This window comes from Pseudophryne corroboree, chromosome 9 (genome assembly GCF_028390025.1).
Source record: "Pseudophryne corroboree isolate aPseCor3 chromosome 9, aPseCor3.hap2, whole genome shotgun sequence".
Taxonomy (NCBI): Eukaryota; Metazoa; Chordata; class Amphibia; order Anura; family Myobatrachidae; genus Pseudophryne; species Pseudophryne corroboree.
Genome location: NC_086452.1, coordinates 53,506,704 through 53,520,781, shown reverse-complemented (window position 1 = coordinate 53,520,781; position 14,078 = coordinate 53,506,704).

Here is a 14,078-nt window from a genome sequence, read left to right as displayed (position 1 = left end):
GCCTATTAAAATATGGAGAACAAAAATGTTGAGGTTCCAAAATTAGGGAAAGATCAAGATCCACTTCCACCTCGTGCTGAAGCTGCTGCCACTAGTCATGGGCGAGACGATGAAATGCCAGCAACGTCGTCTGCCAAGGCCGATGCCCAATGTCATAGTACAGAGCATGTCAAATCCAAAACACCAAATATCAGAAAAAAAAGGACTCCAAAACCTAAAATAAAATTGTCGGAGGAGAAGCGTAAACTTGCCAATATGCCATTTACCACACGGAGTGGCAAGGAATGGCTGAGGCCCTGGCCTATGTTCGTGGCTAGTGGTTCAGCTTCACATGAGGATGGAAGCACTCAGCCTCTCGCTAGAAAAATGAAAAGACTCAAGCTGGCAAAAGCAGCACAGCAAAGAACTGTGCATTCTTCGAAATCCCAAATCCACAAGGAGAGTCCAATTGTGTCGGTTGCGATGCCTGACCTTCCCAACACTGGACGTGAAGAGCATGCGCCTTCCACCATTTGCACGCCCCCTGCAAGTGCTGGAAGGAGCACCCGCAGTCCAGTTCCTGATAGTCAGATTGAAGATGTCAGTGTTGAAGTACACCAGGATGAGGAGGATATGGGTGTTGCTGGCGCTGGGGAGGAAATTGACCAGGAGGATTCTGATGGTGAGGTGGTTTGTTTAAGTCAGGCACCCGGGGAGACACCTGTTGTCCGTGGGAGGAATATGGCCGTTGACGTGCCAGGTGAAAATACCAAAAAAATCAGCTCTTCGGTGTGGAGGTATTTCACCAGAAATGCGGACAACAGGTGTCAAGCCGTGTGTTCCCTTTGTCAAGCTGTAATAAGTAGGGGTAAGGACGTTAACCACCTCGGAACATCCTCCCTTATACGTCACCTGCAGCGCATTCATAATAAGTCAGTGACAAGTTCAAAAACTTTGGGTGACAGCGGAAGCAGTCCACTGACCAGTAAATCCCTTCCTCTTGTAACCAAGCTCACGCAAACCACCCCACCAACTCCCTCAGTGTCAATTTCCTCCTTCCCCAGGAATGCCAATAGTCCTGCAGGCCATGTCACTGGCAATTCTGACGAGTCCTCTCCTGCCTGGGATTCCTCCGATGCATCCTTGCGTGTAACGCCTACTGCTGCTGGCGCTGCTGTTGTTGCCGCTGGGAGTCGATGGTCATCCCAGAGGGGAAGTCGTAAGCCCACTTGTACTACTTCCAGTAAGCAATTGACTGTTCAACAGTCCTTTGCGAGGAAGATGAAATATCACAGCAGTCATCCTACTGCAAAGCGGATAACTGAGGCCTTGACAACTATGTTGGTGTTAGACGTGCGTCCGGTATCCGCCGTTAGTTCACAGGGAACTAGACAATTTATTGAGGCAGTGTGCCCCCGTTACCAAATACCATCTAGGTTCCACTTCTCTAGGCAGGCGATACCGAGAATGTACACGGACGTCAGAAAAAGACTCACCAGTGTCCTAAAAAATGCAGTTGTACCCAATGTCCACTTAACCACGGACATGTGGACAAGTGGAGCAGGGCAGGGTCAGGACTATATGACTGTGACAGCCCACTGGGTAGATGTATGGACTCCCGCCGCAAGAACAGCAGCGGCGGCACCAGTAGCAGCATCTCGCAAACGCCAACTCTTTCCTAGGCAGGCTATGCTTTGTATCACCGCTTTCCAGAATACGCACACAGCTGAAAACCTCTTACGGCAACTGAGGAAGATCATCGCGGAATGGCTTACCCCAATTGGACTCTCCTGTGGATTTGTGGCATCGGACAACGCCAGCAATATTGTGTGTGCATTAAATATGGGCAAATTCCAGCACGTCCCATGTTTTGCACATACCTTGAATTTGGTGGTGCAGAATTTTTAAAAAAACGACAGGGGCGTGCAAGAGATGCTGTCGGTGGCCAGAAGAATTGCGGGACACTTTCGGCGTACAGGCACCACGTACAGAAGACTGGAGCACCACCAAAAACTACTGAACCTGCCCTGCCATCATCTGAAGCAAGAAGTGGTAACGAGGTGGAATTCAACCCTCTATATGCTTCAGAGGTTGGAGGAGCAGCAAAAGGCCATTCAAGCCTATACAATTGAGCACGATATAGGAGGTGGAATGCACCTGTCTCAAGTGCAGTGGAGAATGATTTCAACGTTGTGCAAGGTTCTGATGCCCTTTGAACTTGCCACACGTGAAGTCAGTTCAGACACTGCCAGCCTGAGTCAGGTCATTCCCCTCATCAGGCTTTTGCAGAAGAAGCTGGAGGCATTGAAGAAGGAGCTAAAAGGGAGCGATTCCGCTAGGCATGTGGGACTTGTGGATGCAGCCCTTAATTCGCTTAACAAGGATTCACGGGTGGTCAATCTGTTGAAATCAGAGCACTACATTTTGGCCACCGTGCTCGATCCTAGATTTAAAGCCTACCTTGGATCTCTCTTTCCGGCAGACACAAGTCTGCTGGGGTTGAAAGACCTGCTGGTGACAAAATTGTCAAGTCAAGCGGAACGCGACCTGTCAACATCTCCTCCTTCACATTCTCCCGCAACTGGGGGTGCGAGGAAAAGGCTCAGAATTCCGAGCCCACCCGCTGGCGGTGATGCAGGGCAGTCTGGAGCGACTGCTGATGCTGACATCTGGTCCGGACTGAAGGACCTGACAACGATTACGGACATGTCGTCTACTGTCACTGCATATGATTCTCTCAACATTGATAGAATGGTGGAGGATTATATGAGTGACCGCATCCAAGTAGGCACGTCACACAGTCCGTACTTATACTGGCAGGAAAAAGAGGCAATTTGGAGGCCCTTGCACAAACTGGCTTTATTCTACCTAAGTTGCCCTCCCACAAGTGTGTACTCCGAAAGAGTGTTTAGTGCCGCCGCTCACCTTGTCAGCAATCGGCGTACGAGGTTACATCCAGAAAATGTGGAGAAGATGATGTTCATTAAAATGAATTATAATCAATTCCTCCGCGGAGACATTGACCAGCAGCAATTGCCTCCACAAAGTACACAGGGAGCTGAGATGGTGGATTCCAGTGGGGACGAATTGATAATCTGTGAGGAGGGGGATGTACACGGTGATATATCGGAGGGTGAAGATGAGGTGGACATCTTGCCTCTGTAGAGCCAGTTTGTGCAAGGAGAGATTAATTGCTTCTTTTTTGGGGGGGGTCCAAACCAACCCGTCATATCAGTCACAGTCGTGTGGCAGACCCTGTCACTGAAATGATGGGTTGGTTAAAGTGTGCATGTCCTGTTTTGTTTATACAACATAAGGGTGGGTGGGAGGGCCAAAGGACAATTCCATCTTGCACCTCTTTTTTCTTTTCTTTTTCTTTGCATCATGTGCTGATTGGGGAGGGTTTTTTGGAAGGGACATCCTGCGTGACACTGCAGTGCCACTCCTAGATGGGCCCGGTGTTTGTGTCGGCCACTAGGGTCGCTAATCTTACTCACACAGTCAGCTACCTCATTGCGCCTCTTTTTTTCTTTGCGTCATGTGCTGTTTGGGGAGGGTTTTTTGGAAGGGACATCCTGCGTGACACTGCAGTGCCACTCCTAGATGGGCCCGGTGTTTGTGTCGGCCACTAGGGTCGCTAATCTTACTCACACAGCTACCTCATTGCGCCTCTTTTTTTCTTTGCGTCATGTGCTGTTTGGGGAGGGTTTTTTGGAAGGGACATCCTGCGTGACACTGCAGTGCCACTCCTAGATGGGCCCGGTGTTTGTGTCGGCCACTAGGGTCGCTAATCTTACTCACACAGCTACCTCATTGCGCCTCTTTTTTTCTTTGCGTCATGTGCTGTTTGGGGAGGGTTTTTTGGAAGGGCCATCCTGCGTGACACTGCAGTGCCACTCCTAGATGGGCCCGGTGTTTGTGTCGGCCACTAGGGTCGCTAATCTTACTCACACAGCTACCTCATTGCGCCTCTTTTTTTCTTTGCGTCATGTGCTGTTTGGGGAGGGTTTTTTGGAAGGGACATCCTGCGTGACACTGCAGTGCCACTCCTAGATGGGCCCGGTGTTTGTGTCGGCCACTAGGGTCGCTTATCTTACTCACACAGCGACCTCGGTGCAAATTTTAGGACTAAAAATAATATTGTGAGGTGTGAGGTATTCAGAATAGACTGAAAATGAGTGTAAATTATGGTTTTTGAGGTTAATAATACTTTGGGATCAAAATGACCCCCAAATTCTATGATTTAAGCTGTTTTTTAGTGTTTTTTGAAAAAAACACCCGAATCCAAAACACACCCGAATCCGACAAAAAAAATTCGGTGAGGTTTTGCCAAAACGCGTTCGAACCCAAAACACGGCCGCGGAACCGAACCCAAAACCAAAACACAAAACCCGAAAAATTTCAGGCGCTCATCTCTAGCAGTGGGTACGAGTTTTTAATCGTGATACGGTTCAATTCCCTGAAGTCGATGCAGGGTCGCAACGAACCGTCCTTTTTACCCACGAAAAAGAACCCCGACCCAACTGGGGACTGTGAGGGTCTGATAAATCCCTTAGCCAAGTTCTCCTGAATGTACTCTGCCATAGCCTGAGTCTCAGGACGTGACAGGGAGTACAACCTGCTCTTGGGAAGCTTAGCATCCGGCAACAAATCAATGGCACAGTCATAGGGGCGATGGGGAGGTAGTACCTCCGCATTTTTTTTGGAGAACACATCCGCAAAATCTGCATAACATCCTGGCAAACTTAGCTGCGAGAGCCTGACTGGAAGGCTCAAGCAACTCCTGAAACAATCACTACCCCAACTAAGAATCTCCCCAGAGACCCAGTCAAATTGAGGGTTATGGGCCCTTAACCAGGGTAACCTCAAAACCAATGGGGCAAAAGAACAGACAGTCACATAAAAAGACAATTTTTCAGAGTGTGTGGCTCCAATAAACAAAGGAATTTGGCAGGTGCAGGAGGTAATTTTACCCTGGGACAATGGTTCACCGTTTAACCCACAGATCTCAATCTCTGATGCCAAAGGTACTGAGGGAACAGAGTGTTCCAGAGCGAATTGACGGTCCATGAAAACCCCATCGGCCCCACTGTCAACAAAGGCCTCAGTCTTGACAGTTTGACCGAGGATCTCCAAAGTCACCGGAATGAGAAAAGTCTTTTTAGGAAATTCTGACTTCTGGCCTGACAGGATATTTCCCATCACCCTCAGGCGCTGAAGTTTTCCGGTTTTTCTGGGCATGATACTACAACATGACCTTTATTCCTACAGTACAAACACAAACCCTGCTGTCTCCTCCGCGTCTTCTCACGCGAGGAGAGGCGGGTAGCCCCAATCTGCATAGGCTCCTCGGAATATTCCTCAGAGTCTGAGGTTCCCTTGGGAAAAAAGGAAACTGCGGTCTCCCTTTCAAGCCTACGCTCTCTCAGCCGTCTATCCACCCGGATGGATAACTGCATGAGCTGATCTAAGCTATCAGGCGAGGGATATTGTACCAGTTGGTCCTTTATCTGGTCAGAAAGGCCCCTTCGGTACTGGTTTCTCAGGGCTGGGTCATTCCACTGGGTATCATGAGCCAACCTCCGAAACTCCGTACTATAAACCTCAGCTGGCCGTCGCCCTTGCTTAAGAACCGTAATCTGAGCCTCGGCTGAAGCCATCTTGTCAGGGTCATCATACAAAATGCCCAGTGCCGTAAAAAAAGCATCAACACTTTTAAGCGACGGACAGTCAGGCTGTAACCCATATGCCCAGACCTGTGGGTCTCCTTGTAGCAAGGAAATCACCATGCCCACCCGCTGAATCTCCGACCCAGAAGACTGGGGCCTAAGCCTGAAATATAGCTTACAGCTCTCCTTGAAACAAAAGAACTGCGAGCGATCTCCAGAAAAACGATCCGGCAGATTTACTTTCGGCTCCTTAACCCCTGAACTTGCCGCTGCAGCTGCGGGAGCTCCGCTAGCGGCCTGCGGGGTGTTTATTTTAATGGACATCTCATTAAATTGTCGAGTCAGGACCTGCACCTGATCGACCACCTGTTGCAAAGTATTTTGAGGGGTATGCTCCATATTCCCACAAAATTTCAACAGGAGTAAGGCTGCTGAATATGTTACGCACACCAGTGCTAACAGGAGTATACCGGTGTATGAACAGAGAGGGAAGCGAAGCAAACGAACTCACAGACAGTATAACATAACATACACAGGAGGTGATGGAATAACTAATAAACACAAAGTGAACGGAGAAGCCCAAAGGCTCAGGAATTGGGTGTCTCCCTAGTGTCAGGAATGCTCAGATGGAATAGAGCGGACAATGAAACGATGTGTAGTGATTTAACATGTGGAGCACCTGAAATGATGTTGCTAAGAGCAACAGAAAAACCCCCAAAGGGTTACCAACGGGTGTGGGAATAAACTCCTTGGTCAGAGATAGAAATATAGACACAAGGAGAGTATCCACAATCCTAACCCCCACTTGCAGGGCACAGGTTCAGCTTACTGCCACTAAACTGACACCTGGACGCCCTGCACAGTGAGGGAGGATTAAGCAGGCAGGTCTGAGAGTACAGCCGCAAACCTGCTGGGTTCACAGAATAGCAAAAGAACCCCAGCAGGTCAAACGACTGACTCCAGTCTTACTGCTAGGTCCGGATTGGCAGAATGAAGTACCGAATCCCAAGGCCTATTCGCAGTAAGCAACAAGTAAATACAAAGTCACACAGTACTAGCTAACTCTCTGGAACTGACTAACAAACAAAGATAGCATTTGCCTAGCCTGAGAGGATGGTTTATATAGCAGGTGCTGTCCACGCCCCACTCAGACCTCACAGACTGTGAGCACAAAACCAGCGCCGGATTCCCTGCCGTGCACAGAGCCTGTAACCACTACACAGTGAAAACCCGGACCGGAGTATAAGCTGCGCTCAGGTTACTTCGCTAACACTTGCCTCCCGGTTGTCATGGCGACGTGGCAGCACAGAGCAGGAGATCCTAACATTAGCTTAGTCATCCAGCGACCTTGGTGCAAATTTTAGGACTAAAAATAATATTGTGAGGTGTGAGGTGTTCAGAATAGACTGGGAATGAGTGGAAATTATGGTTTTTGAGGTTAATAATACTATAGGATCAAAATTACCCCCAAATTCTATGATTTAAGCTGTTTTTGAAAAAAAACACCCGATTCCAAAACACACCCGAATCCGACAAAAAATTTTCAGGGAGGTCTTGCCAAAACGCGTCCGAATCCAAAACACGGCCGCGGAACCGAATCCAAAACCAAAAAACAAAACCCGAAAAATTTCCGGTGCACATCTCTACTACATACCAGTATACATCAAGTGTCTATACACCAGTATACAAAGGTGCTGTCTAGCTATACCTGTATTCAATGCAATGTGCACGTCAGAGCTATGTCTTCAAAGTGTCCATGGCAATAATGAACTTTGACAGCTCATCTGTGTTTAACAAAACTAGCTTAGGATAGTACATATGGGAGTACATTTAATGAATCTGAAAGTGAATCGCCGCATTTATACAAGCAGGGACTTCTTGAAAACCGTTAACATCTCTATCTTCAGTCTTGTCACTAGGGGGTGCGGAGGGGTCTGGACTACACCAGACAACACCAAGTGCGGGTAAAGTCTCTGGGGTCAGCCCAGCACCTCCAGGAGTGCCGGGCACGTCTCCAGAGTGTTGAAAAGGATGGCAAGCCACAAGATCCCCTTCCCTTCGAGGACCACGCCCACTTTACGAGTACGCGTATGCCTTCGCTCAAGCCGTGTCTCAATTTGCAAAGGGTAACACCAACCGTAGTGATACCACTGTATATACAGTAATTCTAAAAATATACTTGACTTTTGTTACTGACATATGAAATCACTATTTCATAAGCAACATCAATTTTCGGAACTTCCAAACCAAGTGGGCTTTGTCAGTTTTCTTTGTCAGTTTTGCTTAAAACCCAGAACGTTGTGCAAAAAATATATATATTCCTTTTATTATCCTGCCTGCACTGGAACAACCAACGTTACCTGCTGAAGTTTTGTACTTACAACTTCATAAATTATTTGAACAGACAGCTGAACATTTGTCCATATCTATCCTACGTTTAGTAAATAAATATTTCAGGTCACCGTGTGATATTAAGTTATATAGAAGATTGTCGGAGTTGATCATTCTCTGCAGATTATACAGGATACAAATACTCCTGTAGTGATTGAGTATCCTTGTATCGCCCAAGCTGGAAGCCTCTGAACAGCACGGTGAGTTACTGGGTAACATAGAGAGCCCAGTAATACTAACAGTATCTGCCAGTTATTGAGCTGGACTAGAGCAGGTAATTATATAACTTGGAGAGGTTCCTGTATACACAGCAATAATCCCTCTTTCATTACGATTTATTGATTGTTTTGCTATTTGATATATTTCTAATTTCCCCTGTTGTCTTCTTGAATAATATGTTAATATTGGTTTCACCTGGAGCAGCGGAAGCTGCACTGCTTTACTGGAAGATAAAAATAGGATTTTAATTACCTACCGGTAAATCCTTTTCTCATAGTCCGTAGAGGATGCTGGGGTCCAATTTAGTACCATGGGGTATAGACTGGTCCACTAGGAGCCATGGGCATTTAAGAGATTAATAGTGTGGGCTGGCTCCTCCCTCTATGCCCCTCCTACCAGACTCAGTCTAGAAACTGTGCCCGAGGAGACGGACATACTTCGAGAGAATGAAATACACAGATCGTGGTGAGATTCACACCAGCTCACACGTACAACAAAAGGAAAGCCAAGCTAACCAACTCAGAACAATTCAGCAAAGGCTGAACCAACAAACTGAACCAAGTAGCAAAGCAGGAACACGAAGCACTGGGCGGGCGCCCAGCATCCTCTACGGACTACGAGAAAAGGATTTACCGGTAGGTAATTAAAATCCTATTTTCTCTTATGTCCTAGAGGATGCTGGGGTCCAATTTAGTACCATGGGGATGTACCAAAGCTCCCAGTACGGTAGGGAGAGTGTTGAGGTTCCTGCAGAACAGATTGACCAAACTTTAGGTCCTCAGAGGCCAAAGTATCAAACTTGTAGAACTTAGCAAACGTGTTCGACCCTTACCAAGTTGCTGCTCAGCAAAGTTGTAAAGCCAAGACACCCCGGGCAGCCGCCCAGGAAGAACCCACTTTACAAGTAGAGTGGGCCTTAACAGATTTTGGACACGGCAATCCTGCCATAGCATAAGCATGCTGGATAGTGAACCTGATCGAGTGAGAAATTGTCTGCTTAGAAGCAGGACACCAAACCTTGTTGGGATCATAAAGGACAAACAGAGCGTTCGACTTCCTGTAATGAGAAGTTCTCTTCACATATATTTTCAAAGCCCTCCCAACATCCAAGGACTTTGAGGTAATTGAGGAGTCAGTAGACACTGGCACCACAATAGGTTGGTTGATATGAAAGGCTGACACAACCTTCGGAAGAAATTGCTGACGCGTTTTGAACTCAGCTCTATCCTCATAGAAAATCAAGTAGGGGCTCTTGCATGACAATGCCCCCAATTCCGACACACGTCTAGCAGACGCCAAAACCAACAGTGTGACCGCTTTCCAAGTAAGAATCTTGACGTCTACGTCCTGTAAAGGCTTGAACCAATCTGATTGCAGGAACTGCAGTACCACATTAAGATCCCAAGGTGCCGTAGGCGGCACAAAGGGTGGTTGAATATGCAGAACCCCTTTCAAGAATGTCTGAACTTCAGGAAGAGCAGCCAATTGTTTCTGGAAGAAAATGGACAAGGCCGAAATCTGGACCTTTATGGAGTCCAAGCGTAGGCCGACATCCACACCTGCTTGCAGAAAGAGGAGAAACCGTTCCAGTTGAAACTCCACCGTAGGAAACTTCTTGGATTCACACGGAGACATACATTTTCCAAATTAGATGGCAAGGTTTTGACATTACTCCCTTCCTAGCCTGTATCAGGGTAGGAATTACCTTTTTCTGAATGCCCTTCAGAGCTAAGATCTGGCGTTCAACCTCCATGCCGTCAAACGCAGCCGCTGTAAGTCTAGATAGGCGAATGGCCCCTGTTGCAGAAGGTCTTCGCAAAGAGAAAGAGGCCTCGGATCCTCCAGCAGTATTTCCAGAACAGCCGCGTACCAAGCCCTTCTTGGCCAGTCCGGAGCAATGAGGATCATCTGGGATGAGTGGAAGTTGAGGGAACACATACACTGACTGGTACATTCACGGAGTTACTAGTGCATCCTTCGGAAGAAATTGCTGACGCGTTTTGAGCTCAGCTCTATCCTCATAGAAAATCAAGTAGGGGCTCTAGCATGACAATGCCCACCAAGAGACATACTTTTTCCAAATTAGATGGCAAGGTTTTGACGTTACTCCCTTCCTAGCCTGTATCAGGGTAGGAATTACCTTTTTCTGAATGCCCTTCCGAGCTAAGATCCGGCGTTCAATCTCCATGCCGTCAAACGCAGCCGCGGTAAGTCTTGATAGGCGAATGGCCCCTGTTGCAGAAGGTCCTCGCAAAGAGGAAGAGGCCTCGGATCCTCCAGCAGTATTTCCAGAACATCCGCGTACCAAGCCCTTCTTGGCCAGTCCGGAGCAATGAGGATCATCTGGGATGAGTGGAAGTTGAGGGAACACATACACTGACTGGTACATTCACGGAGTTACTAGTGCATCCGCCACTGTGTGCGGGTTGCTCGACCTGGAACAGTACCTCCGAAGATTCTTGTTGAGGCGAGAGGCCATCATGTCTATTTGAGGTACACCCCATCGGCTTGTTACCTCTGCGAACACCTCCGGGTGGAGGCCCCATTCTCCTGGATGGAGATCGTGCCTGCTGAGGAAGTCCGCTTCCCAGTTGTCCACTCCCGGAATGAAGATTGCTGACAGCACCAGCGCGTGCTTGCCTAGAGGATGATTCTTGTTACCTCTGACATCGCAGCTCTGCTCTTCGTTCTGCCCTGCCTGTTTATGTAGGACACCGCCGTGACGTTGTCCAACTGATCCTGAATGACTTGATCTTGCAGAAGATGTGCCGCTTGTAGAAGGCCGTTGTAAATGGCCCTCAGTTCCAGAACGTTTATTGGAAGGAGAGATTCCTGACTGGACTACCTTCCTTGGAAGTTTTCCCCTTGGGTGACTGCTCCCCAACCTCTGAGACTTGCATCTGTGGTTAAAAAGATCCAATTCTGAATACCGAACCTGCGGCCTTCGAGTAGGTGAGAAGCTTGCAGCCACCATAGGAGTGAAATTCTGGCTTTCGGTGACAGGCGTATCTGTTGGTGCATGTGAAGATGTGATCCCAACCATTTGTCTTGGAGATCCAGTTGGAAGAACTTTGCATGGAATCTTCCTTACTGAAGAGCCTTATAGGATGCAATCATCTTCCCCAGAAGGCGAATGCACTGATGAACCGATACCCGGGCTGGCTTCAGGAGCTCCCGGACCATTGATTGGATTACCAATGCTTTCTCCACCGGTAGAAACACCCTCTGCACTTCCGTGTCGAGTATCATCCCCAGGAAGGACAGTCTCCTTGTCGGCTCCAAATGTGACTTTGGAAGGTTCAGCATCCACCCATGATCCTGGGGTAGTCGAGTTGAGAGAGCAATACTCTGCAACATCTTCTACTTGGAAGATGCTTTTGTCAGCAGATCGTCCAGATATGGAATTATGTTCACTCCCTGTCTGCGGAGGAGTAGAATCATCTCCGCCAAGACCTTGGTGCTGTGGAGAGGCCAAAGGGCAGTGCCTGGAACTGATAGTGACAGTCCAGCAGTGCAGATCTGAGATAAGCCTGGTGAGGCGGCCAGATCAGAATGTGAAGGTACGCATCTTTGATATCCAGGGATACTAGGAATTCCCCCTCCTCCAGACCTGACATCACTGCTCTCAGAGACTCCATGTTGAATTTGAATTCCCTCAAGTAGATGTTCAATGACTTTAGGTTTAATATTGGCCTTACCGAACCGTCCGGTTTCGGTACCACAAATTGGTTTAAGTAATAACCCTTGTGTTGTAGGTGAAGTGGAACTGGAACAATGACATCCGTTTGAACCAATTTTTGAATGGCTTCCTGTAGGATGGCACTTTCTGTCAGTGAAGCTGGTCAGCCTAATTTGAAGAATCTGTGAGGTGGGAGTTTTTGAAACTCCAGTCTGTATCCCAGGGGCAACAATATCCTTTACCCAAGGGTCTAGGCATGATGACGCCCAAATGTGACTGAAAACCTTTAGTCTCACTCCCACCTGCCCGACCTCCAGGCTGGGAGGTCCACCGTCATGCTGAAGGTTTTGAGGAAGCAGAACCTGGTTTCTGTTCCTGGGAACCTGATGGTGCAGGTTTTCTGGACTTTCCCGACCTCCTCTAAAGAAGGTGGGCGGGGGTTTGGATTTTTTAAATTTTGCGGTCCGAAAGGACTACAGTGTAGGCGAAGGATAAGATTTCCTAGTCGGTGGTGCTGCTGAGGGAAGAAAGGTTGACTTACCCATAGTTGACGTGGAGATCCACACATCCAATGCGTCCCCAAACAGAGCCTGACCTGTGAAGGGTAGGTTCTCCACGCTTCTGTTGGATTTTGCATCCGCAGCCCATTGGCGTAGCCAGAGTCCTCTGTGTGCCGAGACCGCCATAGAAGTAGCCAGTGCATTCAGCATGAACTCTGCAGAATCCTGTATGTGATGCAAGAACAAATCAGAGTCACTCCTATCCATAGTATCCAAGTCCTCTAGCAATGTGCCTGACCACTTTACTATGGCTTTAGAAATCCACGCACAAGCAATAGTGGGCCTTAAAGCTACGCCAGTAGCTGTGTAGAGTTATTTGAGTGTAGTCTCATTCTTGCGGTCAGCCTGCTCTTTTAAAACGGTTGAACCAGGAACAGGTAAAACCGCTTTTTTTGACAACCTAGATACAGAAGCTTCAACTATAGGGGGGTTTTCCCACTTTTTTCTATCCTCCTCAGGGAAAGGGAAAGCAATGAGAACCATTTTTTAAATCTGGAATTTTTTTCTCTGGGTTTTCCCAGGATTTTTCAAACAAAGAGTTTAACTCCTTGGAAACCGGGAAGGTAAGCGAGGATTTCTTACTTTCTGTAAAATAAGATTCCTCCACCTGCTCAGGTACCTTCTCAGTAATGTGCAAAACATCCCTAATTGCTTCAACCAGTAGTTGCACCCAGAGCCTTAACAACGTGTGTGCCATTTGTGCCTGGCACACAGCGCAGTCGCCCTGAGGGTGCAACTGCCCTCATTTCAAGTTAGCGGCTTGTAATGAGTCAAATTGACTCATTACAAGCCGCCTGTGTGTGTCAGAGGAGGAGAGGACGAGGAGCAGATCCCGGGCAGGTGAGAAGGAAGAGGAGGGAGGGGGAGCAGGAAGCCACAGTAGCGCTATGTAATTGGTAGCTGCGCAGGCTGGCTGCCCGGCACTGCTGTGAATACTGGGATGCGCTTCCATCATCCCAGCATTCACAGCGGCGGTGGCCAGCCAATGCGGAAGGAGAGGGACAGCTGCATGCGGCACCGCTACCAATCACACTGCGCTGCTGCGGCTCTGGAGTCCCCCTCCATCCACCTCCTTCTTCTTCCCTGCCTGTCTGTCTATCTATCTATCCTGCCGTAATGTGTAAAAAGGGGACTCTGTCTGCCGTAATGTGTAAAAAGGGGAGCTGTCTGCCGTAATGTGTAAAAAGGGGACGCTGTCTGCCGTAATGTGTAAAAGGGGCTCTACTTGATGTAGTGATGCTGCTGTTCGGCGTATTTTGAATAATGGAGACTAGTGCACCGTAATATGAATTGGTATTATTTTGTGGCCACACCCCTTCCCCATGAAGCCACGCCCTATATATTTATATATATATTATGTTTCTTGCACACAGCACTAAAATGTCTAGTTACGGCACTGGTTGCACCCCTTTAGCAAGGGATGCATCCCCCCCTTCCTGCATATCCCCATCACCGTCCCCTGCATCGGAGTCGGTATCAGTGTCAGCTTGCATTATCTGTGCAAGTGTACGCTTTTGTGGGTATGTAGGTGGGGTTTTTGCCAAATTAGTGGGGGCCAAATACTGCAAACCCTCCACAGAT